At 40.4% G+C, this 25,709-nt stretch overlaps 1 long non-coding RNA gene across 1 annotated transcript; it reads left to right on the top strand.

The window, feature by feature from the left end:
* The first annotated feature begins 3,025 nt into the window (after positions 1 to 3,025).
* On the top strand, positions 3,026 to 8,398 carry LOC117477899. Its single transcript, XR_004555371.1, has 3 exons — positions 3,026 to 3,187; positions 8,117 to 8,206; positions 8,298 to 8,398. It is a non-coding gene; the product is annotated as an uncharacterized LOC117477899 (long non-coding RNA).
* Positions 8,399 to 25,709: the final 17,311 nt, after the last annotated feature.

Here is a 25,709-nt window from a genome sequence, read left to right as displayed (position 1 = left end):
TGTGATAACATGGTAATATACAATTTAATATCAAGTAAACTAAACAGAATGACCTTTTAATGTATATGTTTGAATGACTGTTAAAGGGAATGTAACTGTATGTTCAATGTATGTTACAGGCAAAAGAAAGAGGGACGAAAGCGTTCCAAGAAAGAGAGGAAGAAGCTGCATTAAATAAGGCCTTAGCAGCAGAAAAAAAGGAAAAAGAGACATATAAAATAAGGTTCCAACGGGTGTCAGGGTCTCCAGCAACAAAAGCTAGATATCTGAGGCCAAGAAGCAGTCCCAATGCAAGGAAAACCCTGTTCCATGACGCTTTGATTGAAGATCTACAAAGTCATATTGAACAAGCTGGTAATAGTCAGGAAAAAAGACTAATCATCAACCTGATGACAAGGAGGATTGTCAAAAAATACAGGTTGCAGAAATATACCCAAAGTACCTTTGGTTTTACCCAAAGGCGATGGAAAATAGTAGGAGGTAATCCATACTCTTTCTCAAGGAAGAAATGTGTCTGCATGGAAGAAGAATATAAAAACAAAATAAGAGCCTTTTACACAAGAGACGATGTGAGCCGTATAACAACAGGAAAAAAGCAGACTTTAACACATGCCAAGGTGGAGATGCAAAAAAGATTGCTCATGGACACCTTGCACAACCTGCACAAGATGTACTTGGCAGAGAACTCAAGGAAATCAGTTTCCTATTCTCTGTTTTGCAGACTTAGCCCTACTGGGTTGTGCACCCATCACTTTCAGATATAGGGAAACATGCTTGTGCAAACTGCATGAGAACTTAAAGTGGACCTATCATGCTATATTTAAATGATATATTGTAGGGCCATACCTAAGGTATATTTATTATACGTTTCTGTTTTCAAAATACCAAACAGATCATGCATTTTAGCCATGCCTCATTTCGCTCTATGTGCTGTTTGCTGTCTACGGGTCTGATTCTGCTGACCACGCCCCCCTGCAGGAGAGGGTAGCCGTGCTCTGATCAGCTGCTGGGCTGTCAGAAGAGGGGGAGAAAAAGAGATCTCCGTCCTCCGTGTTTTATTATATAGAGTCGTTATTCATTTGTTTTAAAGCTCAATAAATAACAAAGAAGACCTTTGACCGGCACTTTTCTAATTTTGTCCGGAAGATTTAAACTTTAACGGACATCTTGACCGGCGAAACAAACTGAAACTGAAACTCTGCCACACGGTCCCCTCGTTCCTTGGAAGAGGCGGAGAGGTGGGTGTTTGTCATCTGCTGGTGGACTAACCGGAGAGAATTACAGTGCTTGCCTCGACGGGGAGGGATTGCATTGCAGCGGGAGCAAAGGCTTGCCTCGGGGAGGGAGAAAAAAAGCCACAGCGGAGAATAAACAGAAGGGTAACCATGGTAACTATGGGCGGGAAGTCTTCTTCGCTGCTTTTGTGGCAGACTACAGCGCCACTTACAGGCCTGGCATATGTACTACATCGTCTCCAGCGCTTTCGAGCGGCAATGGCCGGCCGTGGCCCAACCCCACATTCCCCTGGTAGGTGGAGAGTTGGCCCAATAGCCGTAGCGCCACTGTCCTGACGTCAGGACAGTGTTCAAATCTGGATCAGTTTTTATTAGATCCGTTGCAGCCCCTTTTTTAGAGATTTGGGTATGGAGGAAAATAGAGAGGGTTGTGTTTTCTGACACTTGGTGAGTTCCCTGGAACACCGGGGACACATATTCATGTTTAAAAGACGTATAAAAGTGCATTTTGCATGATAGGTCCCCTTTAAGCTTTGTAGCGGAAAGGCTTTGCAGCCTGAAGTTGCTCAACACCCCTGAACTAGAGACATTGATGGCACAGATCTGTTGTGACAAAACTAGTAAGGAGTGTATGTACAATGACTGTGTGGACTGCAAAGAGAAAGACTTCCCATTTCTCGGGGTGTGTGAGGCTTGCGCCAGGGTGGCATGTATGCAGTGGGTCACAGAGGACACTAAAGGACAAGACAAGAACAATATTCAAACAACATTCAAGAAGACAGTAAAGAAAATGGTCGAGATGACACTCGATGATCTGACTCATCTACCTCTTCACTACCATGCTTGTGAAATGTAAACGGCATACATTCAACATCTGACAACAGTACAAATACTGCAGAGAACTGAAGAGGAATATGTCAGAGAACGAATGTATCATACATGTTGACTTCTCTGAGAATTATACATGTAAATATGCATCAGAGATCCAGGCAGTGCACTTTGGTGCATCTCATGAGCAAGCGACACTGCACACCGGAGTTTTATATGTAGGATCAAATGCTGAGCCCTTGTGCTTCAGTACCATCTCATCATCACGACTGAAGGGTCCCCCAGCCATATGGGAACATCTAAGCCCTATTTTGTCCTACATTAAGGATGTCTTCCCAGCTGTCACAGTGGTCCATTTTCTCAGCGACGGACCTTGTACACAGTACCGCCAGAAGGGGAACTTTTCCCTCTTTACCTCCCTACTCCACAAAAAAGGATTCCAAGCTCGGACATGGAATTTTTTTGAGGCCAGCCATGGCAAAGGGGCGCCGGATGGTGTGGGAGGGGTTTTGAAAAGGAGTGCAGACCGTTTGGTGAGCCATGGCTGTGACATTAACAATGCAATGGGTCTGTTTGAGGCCTTGGTAAACACAGGCACCACTATTAAACTGTTCTATGTAACTGAAGAGTCCATTGACATGGCAATACAGAACATGCCAGAAAGCATCCCCCAAGTCCCCTCAACAATGAGAATACACCAGATTCTCACAACCTCTCCTGGACAGATGTTGTACCGGGATGTGAGCTGCATGTGCACTGTAGACAAGATTTACCATTGCACATGCTATAACACAAAGGCATTCAGCTTCAACAAACCAACGACCACACCAGCAATAGAAGAGATAAAATGGGGTCCAGATGTTATAAAAAAGTGGTGTGTAATAAAATCAACCCGGTATCACGGCAAGACGTGAACATGTGACGATCTACCATGCTGGTGTAGCAGGATGAGAGTCCTAATCCCTTGGAAAGCATATTCTCCTCTTTTGGCTCTTGTGAGCATATCACCACCAGGGGGCACCCTATAAAAGGGCAGAGGTTTCTAGCTGGCTGTCTCTTGTTTGTTGGTACACAGACCCGCCCCACTTGCGTGTTTGCCGTGTTTGCTTCCGCCACCGGTGCAGGTATGTTGCAGTTGCATTGCTCGCTTCAGGAAAGGTTCTGCAATTTGCCGAGAAGGGTCTAGCTGCGGCCGCGGCCAGTGCACGACACTACACGACACGCCCCCTACACGACACGCCCACCTGACACGACACTACGGTGGCTGAGAGACATTACCGTACATGGCAGATTAAAAGCGAATTGACGACACTGACGCTGACGCAAGGATATTTAAGGAGACATGAGGTTTACAGAGAACAGACAAACAATATGGCGCACCGAGTACAGGTAATTAACGTATTGTGGTTTTAGATATAATTTAGGGTTGTCAGTCGATTAAAATATTTAATCGCGATTAATCGCATGATTGTCCATAGTTAATCGCAAATTAATCGCACATTTTTTATCTGTTCTAAATGTACCTTAGAGGGATATTTTTCAAGTTTTTAATACTCTTATCAACATATGAGTGGACAACTATGCTTTATATGTTTGTTTATTATCATTTGAACAATGACAAATATTCTCATGAATATTAAACACAACAACCTCTGAACATTACAAATATTCGCCTCAATTCAACCTAGAACCTCTCTCATACAATACTGTGTGTGTGTATGTGTGTGTGTGTGTGTGTGTGTGTGTGTGTGTGTGTGTGTGTGTGTGTGTGTGTGTGTGTGTGTGTGTGTGTGTGTGTGTGTGTGTGTGTGTGTGTGTGTGTGTGTGTGTGTGTGTGAGAATGTGGAGGATCGTTGGAGCTATGTGCAGCTCAAGGCATATATGCCTGTGTGTATGAGCTGTGTTGCGGCACTATCCGTGCTGAGTGTGCTGTCTGGCTACCTGGCTACCTGCATAAAGTCAAGTGCTCGGCGCAGTTGTCGGCGAAATGTCGCTCCTCTGTTTTCATTGAAACAGCTCCTTATATCCGTTAGCTCAGCTAGCTAGCACCAGATGCTAACAACAACACGTAAGGTGTGCTTCGCTCGCGCCACACATACACACACCCTCCCGGTCCTCCCGATGGCCAGTCCGGGCCTGCCGGTGAGCGTGGAAGTGTGGTCTGCCACAAGCGGGCAGCAGGAGCGGGGCTGTCAGCATCAGCTTGTAGATGGTATTTTAAACTCGATGCGCTCTGAAACTACGGCGGCCGAGGACAAAAAATACACATGCGTTAATCGCGTTAAAATAATTAGTGGCGTTAATTTTTTTTTGCGTTAACGCGTTATTAACGCCCTAATATAATTACATACTATTTATTTAGGTTCTCGTTTGTTTGTCGATGTGGCTGTTTAGCGCAGTGTAATTGTGTTTATTTTGCTAATTTGTATTTTAAATGTAAAGGAATGGAATACATATATATATATATATCTTAGCTTGACATGCTCGTTCAGTTAGCATGTCAAGCTAAGAGCTAAGATATATGTATATATTTTAGCTTGACAGATGGAACAATGCATGTACTCGCATTTTTACAAGAATCTGATTTTGTGTACGTTTTAAATATTCATTGAAGGTGTCTTTCACATTTGAATGTTTAAAAAAAAAAAAACATGTATTAGCTGCTATACTGACATGCACATATGTATAATTATATTATTATTTTAAGTGTGGTTTAAAGTTAAATGATATATAGTTATTGGGTAGAGCCAAGTAACCCAGGTGGATGCAATCAGGCCTCTGTTTTTAGATGGGGTTTGTGGCCATGCTGTAGGCCTGACATTTAAACCATAGACTGTATATATAAAGATTTAAACTAGCTGAAGGGCTTTCTGTTCGAACCACAGTGACATCTAGAGGTTGTTTTGTGCATAACATGTCAACCAAAAGGGTAGAGCTGGCTGAATCAGATGGAGTTAAACTTTTTTTTTTTTCAACAAGATATCAAGACACAAAATGTGCTCTACCAAATGGTGGCGCTGGCAGTTAAAGGGTTACCTTCTGAAAGTGAGGAAGTATGACCAGCTTTGTCCCATAGGATTATACAAGCCAGTCCATTGCTGCTTGTTTAAGGAGTTAACTATTTCCAATATTAAAGTCACTGAAATTGTATTCTATTTTATTCACCTATAGACAAACAACACAACACTCCGTGATGGAGCACACCCAGAGCTCAACAAATTGGACTCGGACACCTTCCAGTGTACATTTTGTGAAAGGACCGGGTCATACCCTGGTCTGATGGCTCATTTGCAGAGCCACCAGAGGGCACTTGTGAAATATGGAGGTAAGTACATCTATAATTCTATATGATCATTGTATACTTCATCACATTACATTACATGTTACTTGTTAGATGTGTTTAATGCCTCACACATTATGGATACATGTGTTATTTCTGTGCCCCAGGACATCCTTGGTGTAAATTAATTTTGAATTATAAATTGAACATTAAAAATTAGATTTATATTCAGGTTATGAAGTGTTAATAATGCTGGAAAAGTATCCTTATTTGGGGTAGGCACAATATAAGCATAATCACACATTCAATCTGCAAAAATTCAGTTTATAGGCAAAAATATTATTGTTGGTGACATGATTATGTATTGCTCTCGCACAAACACCTTGTTTCAAATTGCATATTTACAAGAAATTCATGTTGGTTTGTTTCTAGAATCCTCTAAACCACTTTCTGTCTCTTTTTAGGTTATAATGTTTATAAATGCCATCTCAAATGTGTGGCCAGCAGCCATTATCACTGTGGCTTTTGCCCAAGAATCATTGGGAGAAAGGAGATGTTTATTAGTTACTTTAAAAACTGCTGCACTGAACATCCAACTACGTTGGCGGCGGCCCCAGCAACCACGACTCCTCCAGTGATGGCCCCGACGACCGCTCCAGTGATGGCTCCGACGGCCGCTCCAGTGATGGCTCCGACGGCCGCTCCAGTGATGGCCCAGACGGCCGCTCCAGTGATGGCCCAGACGGCCGCTCCAGTGATGGCTCCGACGGCCGCTCCAGTGATGGCTCCGACGGCCGCTCCAGTGATGGCTCCGACGGCCGCTCCAGTGATGGCTCCGGCTGCTGCAGCAACATGGCACAATATTTCCACAGCCCCCAACATTTTGATGTCAAAGCGCAAAACCACAACATGTTGTTTTTGTAGCCTACAACTAAAAAGGAAAATGTTTCACATGATGTTCTGTTCAATAAATGTTCATTGAGGAAAACGGTATCAGTGTCTTATTGTATATTCATCACAGTGAATGCAGTGAATGCTGAACTTGCCGGACCATATACTGTAGTTGAAAGTACACAATAACACTGGCTTGCTTGTATCAAATCAATACAATTCCCACATGCCCTACCCCGGAACCTGCGGTCTTCAGACTCTGGCCCCCCGCACCAACCTGCGATCCTTCGGGGACAGAGCCTTCAGTATGGCAGCCCCCACTCTCTGGAACGCTCTCCCTGCGGAGATCGGCAACATCCCCACGCTTGACGCCTTCAAAAGGGCCCTCAAGTCTGCCAAGGTCTTTGGCCCCAAATCTATTTGTTTTGTCTGTCTACTCTAACTGTTCGTCTGACTGCCTTTTGTTATGTTTGTTTCTACTCCTGTTCTTTTTAAAGCGACCTTGGGTCTCATGAAAGGCGCTATATAAATCCAAGTTATTATTAATACATCATTGGAACGGTAAGAATCTCAGCTACAACACTGACTAAAGCCTTCCCATCTCCAGTATGCCTACATGACAAGCATTTTTATAATATACAGTAAACATATCTTTGACTTATTGCAAAATTATAAAATTAAATTCACCCCTGCTGTCATTCTGGCTTTGACTGTTCAAATGAGATGTCAACCATCAAAATGGGATAAGGGGTTCCAGAAATATCACTGTGCAAAACACACCGGCCAATTTTGACCGATAATAGTATGGGAAGGGGGGTATGACCGAACGCAAGAGAAGAGACAATCATCAAGCCAGATACCAAGGTATTTACAACAGGCAACCACTTCAATTACTTTTCCTTTATGTAATTGTTATTTGGTTTTTATTAGTGCTTTTGTCGTTTTGAAGGAAATTAAAATACTGTATTGAGTTGGTTTCTTCTGTTTTGGAAGGCTTGTATATCTTTTTGGTCTTGTTAGAAATACCCCATGGTAAAACTGTGTTCTAGCAGCAGTTAAAGAAGCTTAGTTTGCTGTCTTAGACTGCCAGATGTATTAAGATGGTTTGTTCACAATTTACACATAAAACCTAAATGTTCATCTGTTTATTGTTCTTCTTCCTTTATATTCAAAGCATGTTGATTGTCTATTGGCTATATCTTGACATTATGTTAATTTGATCATACTTGCCATACGTTTATTTTAATTGATGCGATTCCTTCAAAGGTTTTGTAATAGACCCCTAGTACTTTTAATTTATAAAGTAATAATACATGTGAATGATTGAGCTCATTAGTGGCCTGACTGGCCCTCCTAATTTGTTCCTTAATGACCCCATGATGTGATTATGTATATCTTAAAACCTTTAACAACTATATTTAGATGTTCACAAATATCTACATTTATGTATAAAATACATGTGTAGCAGTTAGACAAACATAATCAATAGATTATCTCATTAATACCTATTTTATATATTAAAAAAAAGTTTACTAAACCACCGTTTGTTGACAAAATGATTTGGGTTGAAAGTTATACTGTTGTGTCTCAAACGGATAGACTAGGTTATTAATTTATTTGCCTAATAGTTGCTTAAAATGCTACAATAACATTTGCAATTCGTTTTTAATCTGCCATGTACGATCTCAATAATAATAAATGTCGTCAATTCGCTTTTAATCTGCCATGTACGGTAATGTCTCTCAGCCACCGTAGTGTCGTGTCAGGTGGGCGTGTCGTGTAGTGGGCGTGTCGTGTAGTGTCGTGTACTGGCCGCGGCCGCGGCTAGACCATATTGAATTTGCCAGCGTATTGATACTTAACCCTGCTTTGCCTCACCTAGTGGTGGATCCTCCGGGTGCAGCCTGTCAACGCAGCCATAGAAAGCATGAAGCTCTCTCCTCTCTGCGTCATCGATAGGAAAGCCTGATCGGTATGTGCGCTGTACGGCGATCTATTTAGTCAATCCACCTCATTACTTTTATTGATATTAACGCTGTCTTTGTATTTATTCATAAACCTAGGGCCAATCCAATGATTAAGGGACATCTGCTGTTTTGCTTCACCGGAGAAAGTGTATTTATCGGCACAACTGCTGTTGATCCTGCCTAAATGTTTGGGCTACTGCTGCTATATTGCTGCTTCTGATTGCTTCTTCTGGCCAGCTTTGCGTCGCCTACTGCGGAGGCTCGCTCACCAGTTAAAGTGCTGCTTTAACTGCACGCCTTCCTGCTGCCTTGCTTGGGCCGACACTTGAAGTGTGGAAGTCATTGAACTCTGGGGCTAACTCCCCCCTATAACTTGTCCTTACTTTGGCCAACTTGATTTCAATTTAAATTAAGTTTATTTTATTCTAGTTAATTGTTTATTTTGTTTAACTGAACCTTTTCTCTTGTGATTTGTTTTATTCTTAAATGTTTACACAAGTTATCTGTTTATGAGAACATATTTGCTATTGTGTTTATTACTTTGATTTACTTATTTAGCCCCCATTAACTGCATTTCCCTCTTTGTTTCCCTACTTAGTTACTGAGAGCTGAAGGTGGTGGTGCTGGTGTCCAAGGTGGTGGTTTTCCTCTCTTGTGTGATGTGCTCCCCCGGGATTTGATTTCCTGCACGTATGACTGGGGGGTGATTTAAGTTTGGTTTGTTTGGGGATCCTTCCACTCACTCGTCGACCCTATCCCCCCACTGGTAAGCCTCAGCCCCTAATTCATTTTTTTTCCCTTTGTGCTACAGCCCTGTGTGACTGTTTTAAACTGCATTTTAAACTATTGACTTGTGCTAAATAAAATTGTATATTTTTGATAAATTGAAACCACGTCTCCGGCTCCATTAGTATTCAAACCTATGTGTCCTCTGAAAAAGTGTTAATATTTCCTTGGGTGAAACTCCCAAGGTGGTGTTGTCGGAATTGTGAATGGTGTAATCAAACCAACTTGAACAAATACATTCACCCAGTGGCGGCCGGTCCATAGGGGCGCTAGGGGCGCCGCCCCACCTCTTCCCATATTGAAAAAAAAAAATAATAATAATAATTAAAATTAAAATTAAAAAAAATATATATGTTTAAAAAAATATATATATTTTTATTTTTATTTTTAATGAACAAGGTAAATATTATATAATTGGTATCAGTAAAATGTATAATCTACAATAAAATCTCGTTTAAAATTGTGTTACGATGTCTAAAGTTACTGATAAGTCACATGTTTCCTGCCTGGCCTTGCCCATGCACCTTCTCTCGTCTGGGCGCTAAGAGAGGAGCCTTCAACCAGTGCAGCAGCAGCCACCAGCAGCTGACTGTTGCTATCTGTAACGTGTAAACTATGCCGCGAAAATATAATTTCAGCCAATCAGCGTCGTCAAAGATGACGGTCACCGGGCGCCAATGTCAGCGCCCAGTGCAGTCTGTGAGTAGTTTGGACAGTGACTCGTATCCGGTTGACGCAGTAGTTGATGAGGATGGCTTCGTGTGCAGGTGGAGTCTCCGGACCTCGGTCCCCGCCTAATTTTGTTCAAGAGCTAATCTCCAATCCTTTCGAAAGGAGAAGTTTGGCAGATAAATTGTTGCTTAAAGACCTTGGACCGGATCAACCCGATTTGAATATATCGCAGCAATCTCGTGAAAAAGACAAAATGTATACACGAGGCTTCACAAGTAGCTGGTACACAAGAAAGGCTTGGCTAGCTGGATGCAAACAGGTAAATGCTGTCTTTTGTTTCCCATGCTTGGATATCACTTTATATGTAGAGAGGAGGTTTCCCATGGTTGTTAGAAGTTTATTAATAAGTGGGCATTTATCACAGAAGTGATTGTTCTGTCTCCACGTTTGTTGCATTGTCTGTGATGTATTTTCCAACGGTTATAGCTCCTGTTCTGTCCCAGCAACACTACACGGTTTGCAGCTCCACCACATTTTTGGTTTATCTTCGGTGTCGCTTAAAATCTGCTTCCCATCGGACTAAAACCTCCACGTAATCTGAAGACAGATACTTGAAGTTATTTAAACCTTTTGCAAACTTTATGTTCTTTCTTGCTCTAGCCTTGCCAGTTACATTGTACATAACACATATATTATCATTATGCTAACTGGTTGTTCGTGTTAGACGATGTAGCTTTTTCATTTCTGAGTTATTGCTATATGTAAATAAGCCTGTTTGTAAATAATCCTCAGAGAAACAAAGAAAAAACACAATTTATGACATTTTGTGCTGTGGTTATTTTTTTTAAATTGCATTTATTCACAGTTCAGTTTGAAATGCTGTAGTGACTTGTATTGAACCACTTAAATATTTATAATTAATGCTACTGAAAAGATGCTATTAATTTTATATCTCACATGCAGTTCACTGTAAAGCTACTTGGTGAAGGTGTTGGTTCATAAAACATGAACAGTTTTAAGAAAGAAAAAAACAGACCAGTTCTGAGAACACAAATTCCTGGTAAAGTAGTAGATGTTCAGGTTGATAAATAATATTTTCCACACTGAAGATTATGGAGGTATTGATCAGTCTTCTCATATTTTTAAGCCTCGATTTCTCCTTTCCCCCCCCCTCTAACATCACCAGAAGTCATCATTTAAGGGGTCATTTCTCGAAAAAAAATTCCGGGGGGAAACCCCCCGGACCCCCCGGGTAGGTCACTTACGGTACGTCAAGAGCCCCACCAAAAAAAAAGACCACCGGCCGCCACTGCATTCACCTATCCTCCCCTCTGCAGCTACTGCCACACTGGGAGACGTGAATATGTCACGGTTTCGTCCCTTCAAACGTGACAGTTACACGGTATTGTTAACATGGCCCAACCTACATCCATGGGCCCAACCAGTGGAGAAATACCCGGAAGTGCCAAGCAAATGGTCTACCGCGCCTATTGGTCGGTTTTTATTGTCAAAATGAGATGTTTTTAATTTATTTTTTAATCGTCACACTTGATTTCACCGATTTTCTTGTTGCCCTAGCTGGTCGACACCTCTTTTAGCAGAAACAAAGGCTACATTAATGTATTAAATCGATGTTAATCCATGTGTGTGGATCATAGACTGGTGTGGATGTGGAATTAACGGACGTGACGTTGTGCGATTGCGTTGCCTGGCAACGCAATTTACAAACTCTTCAACTACAACCCTAATTATATTTAAAAACATTTTAGAAGGCCTCACGAAATACTTTAATGTAAATGTGAAGGGATGTGTGTAATGTGGTGATTGACATTATTCACCCACGGATCTATGGGTTGGGGGTATTGTTCCGCACGGACATTTTAGTTAACCGGACTTGCTGTTGATGTGAAATCCGAACGGGATCGAAAAATAATCTTTCTCTCTCCATTGACTTCAATACATAATTTTTCCGAAATAAAGTCCCATGGAGGTCCACCGGAAGGGGAGGGACTTCGCCACTCCATTAATGTAGCCTTTGTTTCTGCTAAAAGAGGTGTCGACCAGCTAGGGCAACAAGAAAATCGGCGAAATCAAGTGTGACGATTAAAAAATAAATTAAAAACATCTCATTTTGACAATAAAAACCGACCAATAGGCGCTGTAGACCATTTGCTTGGCACTTCCGGGTATTTCTCCACTGGTTGGGCCATGTTAACAATACCGTGTAACTGTCACGTTTGAAGCAGCGCCATATAGATAGAATTTCTATTATACGGCTCTGGTTTGAAGGGACGAAACCGTGACATATTCACGTCTCCCAGCATGGTAGATCGTCACATGTTCACGTCTTGCCGTGATACCGGGTTGAATAAAATATGACAGTGACTTCTATCCTGGCATCATTACTGCCATTGATGAGGTTCAAGTGCAAGTGAAATGCATGCACAGTGCTGGAGTAAACAGGTTATTTTGGCCTGCAAGAGAAGACATGATCTGGTACCTATTTGAGGATGTAATTTGTTTCATTCAACCGCCTCAGCCTGTGACCAGCCGTCATCATGAGATAAAAAAAGAAGTTTGGGCCAAATTGGCAAAATAGAAGGATGAAAAAAATGTTCCTCGTATGTGTCATTAGCTCCAATTGAAATGATGACATGCATGCAGTGTGTTTTGGTTTTGTTCGCTTTCAAAAACACCTGAAACCCTAGTGAATCACAGACCTATGTACAAACAACTCACAAAACACTACTATTTCATCAGTTTTAAGATATTTTATGGATTATAATTTGTATTCACTGTAACAATCCCAGGACAGATAATATACGTTTCTGGTAGAATGTCCCAGTAGCTGTCTTTACTACGATTCATTGAATGTGCAGCTGCATTCTCTTTTGTAAGCGGTTAGATAACCTCAGAGAAATGACTTCATAACATGTGAAAAGTCCAGCATTCACAAATGTAGCATTCTTAAATAAACGACATGCGTGATATCAGTAAAGTTAATTTACATTACTATATCAAACATTTTCCTTTATTAAAAAACACCTGAAACCCTAGTAAATCACAGACCTATGTACAAACAACTCACAAAACACTACTATCTCATCAGTTTTAAGATATTTTATGGATTATAATTTGTATTCACTGTAACAATCCCAGGACAGATATACGTTTCTGGCAGAAAGTCCCTTCTATTGCTACTAGAAGTGCTATTCTAGTCAATGTTAATGTTCATTGTATCTGGTCATTTGACTGTTAAATGAAATTGTATTGAACTGTTAAATTACTTGTTATTAATTGAAACAAAATGTTAAGCTGACAATTAATATATTATTATTAGATGAAATTAATTGTTAAATTACCAATGTTATGTTGTAATAAATGTGTTTATCAAAACAATGCTTCGAGCAGTTATCAATACATTTCTATCAAATCTTATCGTGTGTCCTTAAATGATTATTACCACATCAGTCTAATATTGAATCATGATAATGATTTAAAAAAGGAAAACTTACCAAAACAAGATTTAAAAAAATACAAACATAACTTTTCTGAATCAATTAAATCTATTAAGTCAGTACTGTCACAAGCTGTCAACCCTGTCACGACAGGGTCAGTCCTGTCACACAGGAAATTATAATACAGAAATTGACTATTTACATTTTTTTTAAGTGAAATAACCTCTGCAATTGTGAGCTTGGAGGTGGGGGGTCATATCCACATCAACTGTTTTGAAAAATAATTGGTGTAAAAGTATTTTCTTTACAACAATATGACTACCTGGTGATTATTCTTTCCTTACCGTCCACTACAGTTAACTGATAGGTTGTTAAGAATTCTTAAAAGGATTAAAAAACATTTTAGATACAATCAGGGACATGTGATCAATGGGAAAATGTTATTTGTATAAAAAATAATAATTAGGAAACCATTCTACCGTACTCACATTTGTCTGTGACAGGGCCTGACATCTTAAGGGTGAAACTCATTTAAAAATTGATTTTATTCAATAATAAAAACATGCTGAGATGGGACAATATGTGTTCCTAACAGTTTAACATGTTCTCCATATGACCTGTTATTGAAATTGAAAGAAATAAAAAAATGTTCTTCAGTATATTTAGATGTGGAAATATACGTTTCTGGTAGAATGTCCCTTTTAGGAAAATAGTTTTAACAATCCTGTAAGATCACAGTGACCACTGTAGATCAGCTTCTCTACCAGCAGAGAGCAGTGTTACCCTTAATTTGATTTGGGATCAATTGTGGAGATTCTCTTCCAAGTAACCTGAACAAACTTTATTTTCTATTGCACCAATTAGTTAAGGCAAAAAATATGATTCAACCCTACTGACTTATTCTTGTCTTAAAAAGTGTGTACATTTTTCAAATCCTTATATCAAATATGATCAAGAACCTTCAACGACTGAGGAAAAACACAATCCTAAAGAAGTGGACTTTATAAGTGTTAAAAGTCCATGTCATGGCCATTTCTACTGATCATAATTCCATTGTTGAGGTCTACTAGAATAGATTTACATTGTTCAATGTTCCAAAATCACATTGGTTTTCTCATACAGCATCTCTGTATAGTATGTGTGTATTCACTCTCTGTCCTACACGCCTTGTTGGAGCTCCTGCCCCCCCCCCTCCCTATGAGCCCACTGTGCTCTGATGTGTGTGTATGTGTTACAATGGTGTTTGTTAGCAACCAGAAAAGGACACCAGTAATGACAAACAGATGAAAATGCTGCGTGGGGTCTGGGTGCCATGTTGGCGGGACGTTGCAGGGGCTCGCTGCTCCGCCCTTTGAGGCTCAAGGAGCGGACAGTGTGAGCTGGATTACTGGTGTCGTTTCCTGGTTGCTGCGTTGGGTCTGCGAGACAGCGAGACACCGCGGAACTCAGCCTGAGCACACACACACACTCACAGCCTGAGCACACACTCGTGAGTGTGTGGTGAACTGTGAGTGGAGATCCACGGAGCCGCGGCTGAGAAAAGATAAGGCTGAGTGAGTGTGTGCGCCGGCGAAACTCCGCAGAGTACCGCGGCTGAGAAAATATAAGGCTGAGTGAGTGTGTGTGTGTGAGGAGCTCCACGGATTGGTCCATTTGGACCTGGGTTAGGTTACGTCACTATACTCAGGAAGAAAAATATGGAAAATGAGAAATCTCCAACGAGGCGTTCTGGGGCAGCATAGACAGGTATTTTCTGTGTTAGAGTTTTACTCGCTACAGGGTGTACTTTGAGGGTTTGTGACTTTGCAGACCGTTTACATGCAGAAACAGCTACAAACACACAAGGGGACGGGTAATAACCGGAAAAACATTACATGGCACCTTTAACTTTGTGTGATTATATGGTTTTAAAAGATTACCCTCGAGAGAAAAAAAGACACTTCCAGCTTATTCTCACTGAATAATTTATTGGATCTTTTTCAACAACTATTTATTCTGGTTGGTCCAAAATTATCACAGCAATTGAGCTGCACTTTACTGGGAAAACTACTGGATCTCCTGGGAAGAAATGGGCAGCCTTCAGTCAACAGGCTTCCTCCTCAACAGAATAGGACACACTTTGAGGTAAAAAAGTAATTCCCTCTTTTACTGGTGCTCCAAAATAAGCCTTTGAGAGATGATTGGAAAGTAAATCAGTCAACACCTTTTTTAAGATGTAAAAGGAAAATCCAGTTTACAAAAGAAATGAGTGCAACTTCAAAAGTCAAAAGTGGAACCTATTAATCATCTTGTGAATGAGCTTTGGGCCACGTGAAAGGTCCCAACCAGTCGCCCCACTTTGGTCAAGACACTTGGTCAGGTTATAGCTTTATTGTCTCTGTGTGCTGTTAACATGTTAAACCCATTCTCATACTGAGGTGTTTGCTTGAAGGACATCCTTTAACAAAGACCTCTCCACGTGCCTCTTTGGCACTTTATTACAATGATGATTAATGATTAGTTCTGTAGGCATTGTATTTGTGTCATATGGCATTTCTGTCTTTCTGATTTAAACAACATTTTATGGAGGGTTTCTTGTATTACCTAAGGCTTGCTGACATCCTAGGCTTTCTATGTTTGTATCCTCTCTGTGTGTCTCATAGATATACATTAACACTGTTAAAGCCTTCCTTTAAAGCAGACTCACCGAGGATCAGGCTTGGGTTCCAATCTGACGCCTGTTCTGCGTTAAGGAGGGACGTCATGTCTCCAGCAAACAGATGGAGAGAATCACTGTGACGGCTCCAAAAATGAGATTGTTGGATGATGCTGACTGCGTGAGATCGCACTCTAATCACACAATTCGAGACAGATTGAAAAGACCATGATTGTCTGAATCTGCTCCTCAGGGCCCAATCTTTTATGGGCTCCTACAATTAAAGGCATCTTCCTCCTACTGCTGGCGTGTGTTTAAGATACAGTTTCAGAACGGGAGCGCTCATCTGACTTGGAGCTCAAACATCGCGTCTTCTACACGGATTAGATTTAAGGCCAAACTGAAATTTACCGTGAAAACTACTGTGCATATTTTTATACAAATGTACAGATCAGTGTATACAGTATCACCTTCAGGACTGTTAATATAGTTTATTGAAATGTCAGTTTGATTTTAAAGTCTCGCTTCTTTTTTGGCAATGTAACCTCACTAACCTTTATTCGGCTGCTCCTGTTGGAGTGACGAACCTGAGAGATTACACTACAATCATCTGATGCTGCGTTCAAAACACAACGTGTATGATTAATGTTGAACAGGCTTTACCACATGCCACCATGAGCTGATTTTTTTTAAGCATTCATTTCTACTAAATCTGTCACAGGCTTATGATTTTGAGTCATTACTGAACTAAAGATGGTTTTAAAATCAGATTAGCAAAGAGGAGCATGTCAGGTAGCACAGTTTGAATAACATATTTAATTTATTCCAAACTTGCTACATTTTGGTGTGTGGTGTGAAAAAAGGATAAACTGACTCCCTCTTTGAACAGTTCTAGCTAAGTTTTTCTAGTCTCTGCTGATGTCACCCTTGAATGGGAACACATTTATTCGAAGACTCAAAGGCTGGCTCTGAGGAAGTATAGGAAAAAGATAAAGAGTATAGAAAGAATTTGAGTTTGGTGAAACGTATAATGAGAAAAATCTGAAATCATAGACCTGACTGAGAGGAAGTGTGCAGGTATCCTTATATCAGCAAAACAAAAACGGTCACAAATGTTGAATTGAAGTCCTATTATTTGTACGTAGGTAGACCGTCCGCTATACCTATATTAATAGTTGTCAATCTTTATTGTGCTCTGAAAATCGATTTATTTTTGCTATGGATGTCCCATCATTGTTGTATTCTGCAATACTCACTGAAAGAGACAGATAATTGCCCTCATGGGTAACTGAGGGACAATCCACTCTCATTTTCTCATCTGGAGCCCTGATGTGATGATGATGATGATGATGATGATGATGATGATGAAACATGAGGTCTTAAGTGTCTATTGCATTTCATTGTTGTGATTTTGACCTAAACCTAACAGATAACTCAACACCTTAGAGAAATAATCTGTCTTGACCTTTTTTTTTACGTATGGCATTTGAATTAATTTAACACTGGATGTTATTTAACCAGATAACATGAAGTGGACACAGTTCTGCAATATTTGGTTCCTAAAAAATGGTACTTCTGCTGTTTAGACTTCACTGCTAACTTTCTGTGTTCACCATCCTCTTTGTTGTTTCTATGCATCTGCACCCCTGCAACAGTTGAGGCTGGAAGCATTTATGTTCATTTTTGTGGAGGTGAGATCTTCGTAAAGCTTTGAGGGAATGTATTCAAAAGTGGAACACATGGCTGAACTGATTAGAATAAAGGAGTCAAAGGTCAAGGTCATTGGGAATTCACAATTCACGCTTTTAGACCGTAAATCAATCATTCATTCATATATCTGACTTGAAATAAATCAATAGTTCATTGGTATACAGCTTGTAATGTATGCACATACATATGGAAACATTTACATGAAGATGGAGGCTGCTTATCATTTTGAACGACATATTTCAGCCCACACAGAGGCGTTGATGGCAGGATATAAGTACCTTTCAAAAAACCTTTTTACATGATGTATGCACTAGATGTGCAGCGCTGTAATGCATTTTTATTAACATGAGATGGAGTAAGGCATGGCCGGGCCTTGTTTGTATTCACTGACCTCTGAGTGTAATTGAAATGATTTGGTATAGTGCAACTCGATTCATTCAGTGATGATGAAGTCATTAAGTCCATTTACAGACGAGAGCATCGGTAAGAGACTGCAGCGGCGAGGAATTTCTATTTGCTCACAGATACAAACTGGATTTGGAAATTGAGGTTCGGGAAGAAAGAACGACCAATCTAATTCTAATGAAGCATATCTGACACACACACACACACACACACACACACACACACACACACACACACACACACACACACACACACACACACACACACACACACACACACACACACACACACACACACACACACACACACACACACTACAAATACAAATACACCTGACCTCATTACACAAACACAAGGGACACTTTCTGAATGGTGGCCTTTCTATTCTCCATGACAGCCCATCTGTGTTCTTACCAAAGTGTCCTTGAACAAAATACAACCCTCCAGTTGATGGAGATGGTTTCTAGCTAGTTGAACCTGAAATTTGACCTTTGAGGAACATGATTAATAATGAACACGTTATCATCTTTGATAGATCCATTGCTCAACCTTATATCCATATTAAATTGAGTAATACCTCAGGAATTAATATATATCACAAGTAGCCTCTGGGACAGGTTTAACCTTCTCTATCACAAATTAAAAGAGCTACAACAGACATAAATGCAAAGCAATATATATGGCAACAGAGATGGAAATAAATCAGCTTTGGATGGAAAACACAAACGCTGCTAAATGACCCAAAGTGTCAGCTACATTCAGAGGCTAGAACAAAGACAAGCTCTCAGCAGTACAGCTCGATTTTTGGATTGTACAAGTGTGGAGAGGGCAGAAGGAGAGAGAAGAGACAAGACTGGATAATAAATAAAAGCAAAATAAATGACAGTATAGATACAAGGAACGTATTTTGTCAGTACAGCAACATTGTAACAAGCGAGAAAAGGTGAAAGAGGCCTGAACTGTTTCTGCATTCTTTGCTCATCATTTGGCATCATTGATTTTTCTTCTTTTTTTTTTGCGCTTACAAGTTTTCTGCAGCTCCATTGATTATGCAACTTGATTTTCCATTGGAGGGTACAGAACAGTTACTATGGAGGATTATCAAAGTTGACAGTCATGAAGCTATTTTCAATATTGGTCTCTGTGGAACAATTAACAATTGCTGCGTATTGATTCTTGGTTGGGCATTTACAGGGTACTGTACATAGCTGCAACCACAGAGGCAATATAGGCGACATTAAATCCAAGAGAACTGACACATTCAATGGGTTTCCTAGAATAAATATCCTGGTATATGCTGTAAAACTGCATAAACGGTTGATCTTCAAATGTGAAGGCGATTACCCCGGAGCTACGTGAAGCAAATGCATTTCACGTTAATGCTTTTTTCCAGAAGCATCTGAAAGGCTTTCCTGCTGCCTTTTCACTCTATAACAGCATGAACTGGGCTTTAAGGCAAGCATTTGAACAAGTGCTTAGGTATGTGTCTGTCCTACTGCACAGCAGACCTCTCAGCAGCACAGCACGTGAACCATTAAGGCTTCAAATGCATTCACGTTTTAACACATATACACACATAAACCCCCCAGACACATGTAGCTCATCCAAAACAAATACCATCTCTAATGAAGGAATCCAAACCCTTCAATGTGAACTGTGAAATACTGTTATGTTTCTGTTGTTGCAGCTATAAGGGGGCAGTTATGCTTAATAACCTATACTGAGACAGATATTTGCGGGGGCTGTTGGCGTCAGGGGACAAATGTCACACCAATATATGTCCTGAAAGACCACCAATATTCAAGAATGTGCGAAATATACACAGTCTTGAGAGATTTCTGGGATAAACAACAAGCACAAATATGCATATATCCTCTCCTACTACCCAACTCATCAACATACATGCACACACTTGGGAATATGAGAAAGATATGGAATTTGAATGAAGAAATCCGTCAATGCAACAATCCCCGAGTGTACTGCTTATCACTTCTGCAAGAGCCCGCTGGAGAGCTCTCTTCATACACTCCCTGTTCACTGAGGTCATAATAAGCCACAACAAATACAATTATCTTCTTCATAACTTTCAACCATCTGTTTTCTGCTCAAGCAGCTCGTAAGTGTCCACTGGATAGATTGAGGCTTCAGATGTTCTTCTGTGTTGACATCAATCCCTGCTGCCCGTATGCCGAGTATTCAGAAGGACACGTCTTTGAAAGCTTGGACTTGAAAGATGTTTAATCCCTAGAAAGCTCAACAGTATTTGAAGCACGTATTTGCACACCATCCAAGTGTGTGATGGAGTCTGGCAGCAAATTGCAGCTACATTATTTATGCGCAGGTGTTGCTGTTGAATTGTATGCAGCTTTTATACACAATATATCAGGAAAAGTGAAAGCTGGAATGATCCCTCAAACAGTTTGAAGACACAATTAAATCAATAATTGATTAAATGTATTCAAATTCAATGTATTTCTTGTTATATGACAATGTATCAACCAAAGGTTTATATTTGATTACTCATCCTGAACTTGGGGGGAGTTACTGTGCCTAATTGAATATAATTTACGGTGAAAGCTTACCTGGATAGACGGGAGAGCCATCACAGTAATGGTGTGAATGAACAATATGAAAAATATTATTCATATAACAAAAACAGCATTTTATCATCTTAAGAATAATGCCAAAGTTCGACCGTTTCTCTCTCAGGCCAGTACAGGGACACATGGACGTTTTTATAACATGTAGAATCGACTATTGCAATGCTCTACTTTCTGGTCTCCCATAAAATACTATTTCATGACTACTGCTGCAAAACTATGTACACGTCTCTGCAGTGGCTCCCTGTGAGCTACAGAATCAATTTTAAAATACATGTATTGGTTTTTAAAGCTCCTAATGGTCTCGGGCCCAGCTATTTATCGGATTTGCTTTTAAAACATGACCCCTAGGACCCTCAGGTCTCCTGGTACTGGCCTTTTAATCATACCCAAAGTGAAAACAAAGACCCATGGTGAGGCGTCTTTGTATCCTCCCTGAGGACCTGAGGGCAGCGGAAAGCAAACTCAAGACCCACCTTTTTAATTTTGCTTTTAACTGAATTGTATTTTTTAAATTATTATTCTTCTTTTATTTATTTGTATTTATTCATTATGTGTATGTATGTATGTGTATGTGTATATATATATATGTATATATATATACAGTATATATATATGCGTACATATTTAAATATCTATATATTTTTCTTTTTTTTGGGTCTCAGAACTGTTCCACTGATTATTGACCGGGAGGGGTAGATAGTATTGTTTTTATTTGTGAATTGTCTATGTTTTAAACACATGTGGCATTAGAAAAGGGGCTATAAGTTATCAGTTATTTTTGATTTGTTTACAGCTTCCTTTTCTCCAACTCATTTTAGCTAAATGTTCCAATTCCTCTGTGTTGATTGGAGGGTAATTGAGATCAGCTGTTGCAGGGTGTGGGGACTGACTGCTAATTAAGAACTGAGAGCAGCTTGTTGCATTTCTCCTTTTGGTCAATAGGGCTGTGATGTCACCCTCTCTTTAGGACTTCAGAGAGGTAGAGACTGCAGGGCACTCTGATCCTTCCTAGACTAAATGCACACCTCACTTAAACAGATATTATCAACAAGGAACTCTGGTTTCAAGGCACTTTAGCTGTCTTAATTTGCCTTTTCTTTCGTTGTTATTGAAGAGATATTTGGTTACTCCAAAGAACATTTTTATCCAATGCTATATTGTTCACAAGTAAATATCTTCAAGCTTCAAGCTGCTGACAAACTGAGTTTTTATGTCTGATTGCTGGATAAAGCTTGACATGGAATCTCAGATGACACATGCAGAAGCAGAGAGAGACGTTTGCACACAGAAACCCACACACTGATGAACATCTATAATGAGGACAGCAGTGTTTCCTTGTACCAAGAGCAAGACGCTACCCACCTGCAAACTGGCAAAAATATTTTTGAAAGTATGTGGCCCAGCTTATTTTAACTTATTTATAACAAATAGGAACATGATCTCCTTAAGCAGAGACAAGGAAGAGCATCGGAGCGCTAATAGGATCGTAAATTGATGATGATAATCAGTAATGACACTCACAGAGTACGTACAGTATGGATTTTCTCTCCTGTAACACGGTGTACGAAATCTGCTCCAGTCGCATTTCCTTGACAATAATGAATGGAAGAATGAGTAAATAGTGTCTCTATTGCCAGAATCTGCTGCGATACAGTCACAGGGGACCCTCTGCTTCTCCATGTTTTGACTACAGCTCCATAAATCAATTCTCCAATACGCAAAGGGCTTGTCTTTCAACAGCCTTAAAGACTTAAGAACTACTTTAGTCATTTTCTACCATACATTCTTTTCTTTTTTTATAGATTCTTCTTATGATTTTCTTTTCTCCCTTTTACTTATTCTTTATGATTATACTTTCAGATAAAAGCCTGTTTCGTTGTATTATATGACACTGGGCTAGAAAAAGCAAGGGCAGAGCCCCTATGGTTTAGCTGCTCCTTTGATCATTCACTGTTATAGAAAGGGTGGTGTAGGCACTTACATTGACCTGAGGATGATCCACTACGGACTGCAGTGTTGTCCTTGTGTCCATATTACTGGAGGGGTAATACAAGCAGGCTGTAATTTAATAAATCACTGTCTAACTCATACAGTGCATGATTACTTAAGTGACTGTTAACTGATAACAAATAAGTGCATATACGTTTAGTTCAGTCAGACAACTCACGTGTTTCTTTAACATGTTTATTAGAAGCAGCATATAGTTGAGTTTGGCGACTAGGCTCGGGCATCATCACTGTATAGATATACATAGCACGATGAGTGATGATTAAATAACTAACCCCCCGAGCCTACAGGTGGAAGCTGGGGTGGAAGCTGGGGTGGTGGTGGGGCAGGCAAGCAGCAGCGACGTAGAGTAGCTGCAGCAATAGCAGCAGCAAGCAATGCATGGAGAGAGATCTGGCAGGTTAAATAGAGCGGCATATTAAGGAGACTCTGTTTGGTTGGTTGTAGAGTGGCAAGGGGCGTTATGTATGAATGCAGCATAAGTGCTCGAGTTGACTGCCTGAACTAGCTCGCAGGCTTCGCCCCATTTAGATTGTTTTGCGAGGGTTACTTTTAGTATTCTTGATAAAAACAATGGTTGGCTTTTGCTATCCGACATACATCATCCTGTTATGAATTGGCCTATATAGAGCCAGAGGTCTTCATTGTATAATGACTTATTGTTGCTTTTTTTAAAAACACTGTATATCTTTAGGGGTGGCGTGGGGATTGTTGACCGCATTCTCTGTTGCCGCCTGAAGGGCTTGTTTTGAATCCATATAAAGCACTTTGTAACTTTGTTTTGAACAGTGCTGTATAAATAAAGTTAGAATATATTATTATTTTAATCAATGGTCACTTTAAAAATGTACTGAAAACGAATTCTGTCACTAACAAAAAAGGTCTGGGTGGCTGGTATTACATCTCAAGTGAACACCATCACAGCTAAAATGCTCTGAAGCAAAACACTGAACCCTGAGGGACGCTCTGCAGGCCACCCAGAGCTCTCTAAACCAATGTGTACTTTCACTAGCAAGAACCACGCCACAACAGTGTGATGTTTGTACGTTTATTGAAGTAACATGTGAAGGATATGAGGGGGGTGAAGAGATGATCTGGGAGGACGAGCTATGGTCCGTGCAGTGGGAGACTCAGAGTGGGGGTTCCGTCTCCGGCATGATCTGCGTGGGCTGATTACGGTCCCCCAGACGATACCTGGAATTGAATGTTAGTATACGCAGTATATAGATATGCACCGTTTAAATATAAATGGTGATGGGCAGAGGATGTTGGGATGAAGGGATGGAGGGATGAGGGATGGAGGATGTAGGGATGAGGGATGAGGGATGAGGGATGGAGGGATGAGGGGATGAGGGGATGAGGATGAGGGATGTAGGGATGAGGGATGAGGGATGGAGAGATGAGGGATGAGGGATGTAGGGATGAGGGATGAGGGATGTAGGGATGAGGGATGGAGGGATGAGGGATGAGGGATGTAGGGATGAGGGATGAGGGATGGAGGGATGAGGGATGAGGGATGAGGGATGTAGGGATGAGGGATGTAGGGATGAGGGATGAGGGGATGTAGGGATGAGGGATGTAGGGATGGAGGGATGAGGGATGGAGGGATGAGGGATGGAGGGATGAGGGATTGAGGGATGGAGGGATGAGGGATGTAGGGATGAAGGGATGAGGGATGAAGGGATGTAGGGATGAGGGATGAAGGGATGTAGGGATGTTGAGGGGAGGGAGGGATGGATGTATCGCTCGGTGTGAGTCGGAAGGGGAACTGTATGGGTAGAAGGGTGAGGGAGGGTGGGTTGAAAGATGAGACAAGCGGTGGCCGGAAGCTTTTGCCGGATATAAATAGGGGTGGCCGTGGTTTGAGGCGGAGTTTTAGGCGTGGCCATGCTCCTGAACCTATGTTAACATTTTAACCTCATTTATGTGGAGGGTAGTAAGTGAAGAGTATGCTTATAAAACTTTATGCAGTTATTTTTTAACTTTATGTCCGACTTTATATGTGCCATGGCCCCACTATCTTTCTTTATCTTTTATTCTCAGATGTTGTCTAAATTGTTATACTTCCAACATCATTAAAAAACTATTTTTATATTTGCAGTACGGAGCGGCAACATTACTTTATCTTTGATATTCTTCTTTCGATGAGAAACAGAGAGTTTGAGGCAAAGAGATATTTGAAGTAAGAAATGAAAAAGAGTGAGTGAGTTATTGAGGAATCCAATTACCTCCCTACATTAAACTGTGTAACACTATTTCCTTTTTTCCTTTGTGGAATTACAGATTTTGACTTGAACCGACAAGAGAGATTTTTCACAGGATGCTGTGATGTTTTCAGATTCATAGAACTTCACAAATACAACCAAAAGAAAGTCTGTCTTGATAATCTATTTTTTCAACTTATCTTCTGAAAGAATGTTCTTGTTTGGAAAAAATAGTTTGCTGAATAGATCAAAAAATACTTAAAGTTAGGGTAGGTAAGTTTGAGAAACCGGCTCGAGATACACTTTTTGTTATATTCCATGGAATGCTCTTAACATCCCGATAGCAATGAATATCTTAAGTGCTTTGACAAAAAATCCATAAAAAAATGTCATCTGTGGAAGCCGTAGTACTGTAAAAAGCACGACCAATCATTTTAGCCGGCCCGGCTAAAGTAACTGGATGGCCTACCTGCCTGTCAGCCTTCCATCTGTGCACAAACTTATCTTGTGCCCTCATTGGTTCGTGTGTGTTGGAGGAGGGGCTCTATAAGGAAGTGGCAGATTTTCTCCGGTTGTGTATTTTCAAATTCTAGCGATCTCGAGCCGGTTTCTCAAACTTACCTACCCTACCTTTAAATATAACTTTGAGTTGAGGTTATGAAGTTTAGTGGAGTTCTGGTTGAGCTGACAAAAGGATGTATACATATTTGTAATGGTTGTTGATACAAAATTCCACCTACTGTACAAAGGACCATGTCCTTTGCTTTAATAATTTGTTATAATGAAATACAACTAAAATGGGTGTCCAGCTATTTTTCTGTGTAGTCTGTCCCCTCTGGGTCTTGTAAAGTGAGTGTTCACTCGAATTAAAACTCTCCTGGCCCATTATCACAAAGCTAAAAGCTTGACCGTTTGTGTTTTTTTAGCTGAACCTTTTAGTGAAGGATAGGTTGTTGATTTTCACACCTAAATTGCAATGTGTAGGTATATTACAAAATGAAAAAAATGTGTCTCCTGCACAAGAAAAA

The sequence above is a fragment of the Trematomus bernacchii genome, unplaced genomic scaffold (assembly GCF_902827165.1).
Source record: "Trematomus bernacchii unplaced genomic scaffold, fTreBer1.1, whole genome shotgun sequence".
NCBI lineage: Eukaryota > Metazoa > Chordata > Actinopteri > Perciformes > Nototheniidae > Trematomus > Trematomus bernacchii.
The sequence above is the reverse complement of the archived record's forward strand: the minus strand, read 5'-3'. Positions and strand labels throughout refer to the sequence as shown.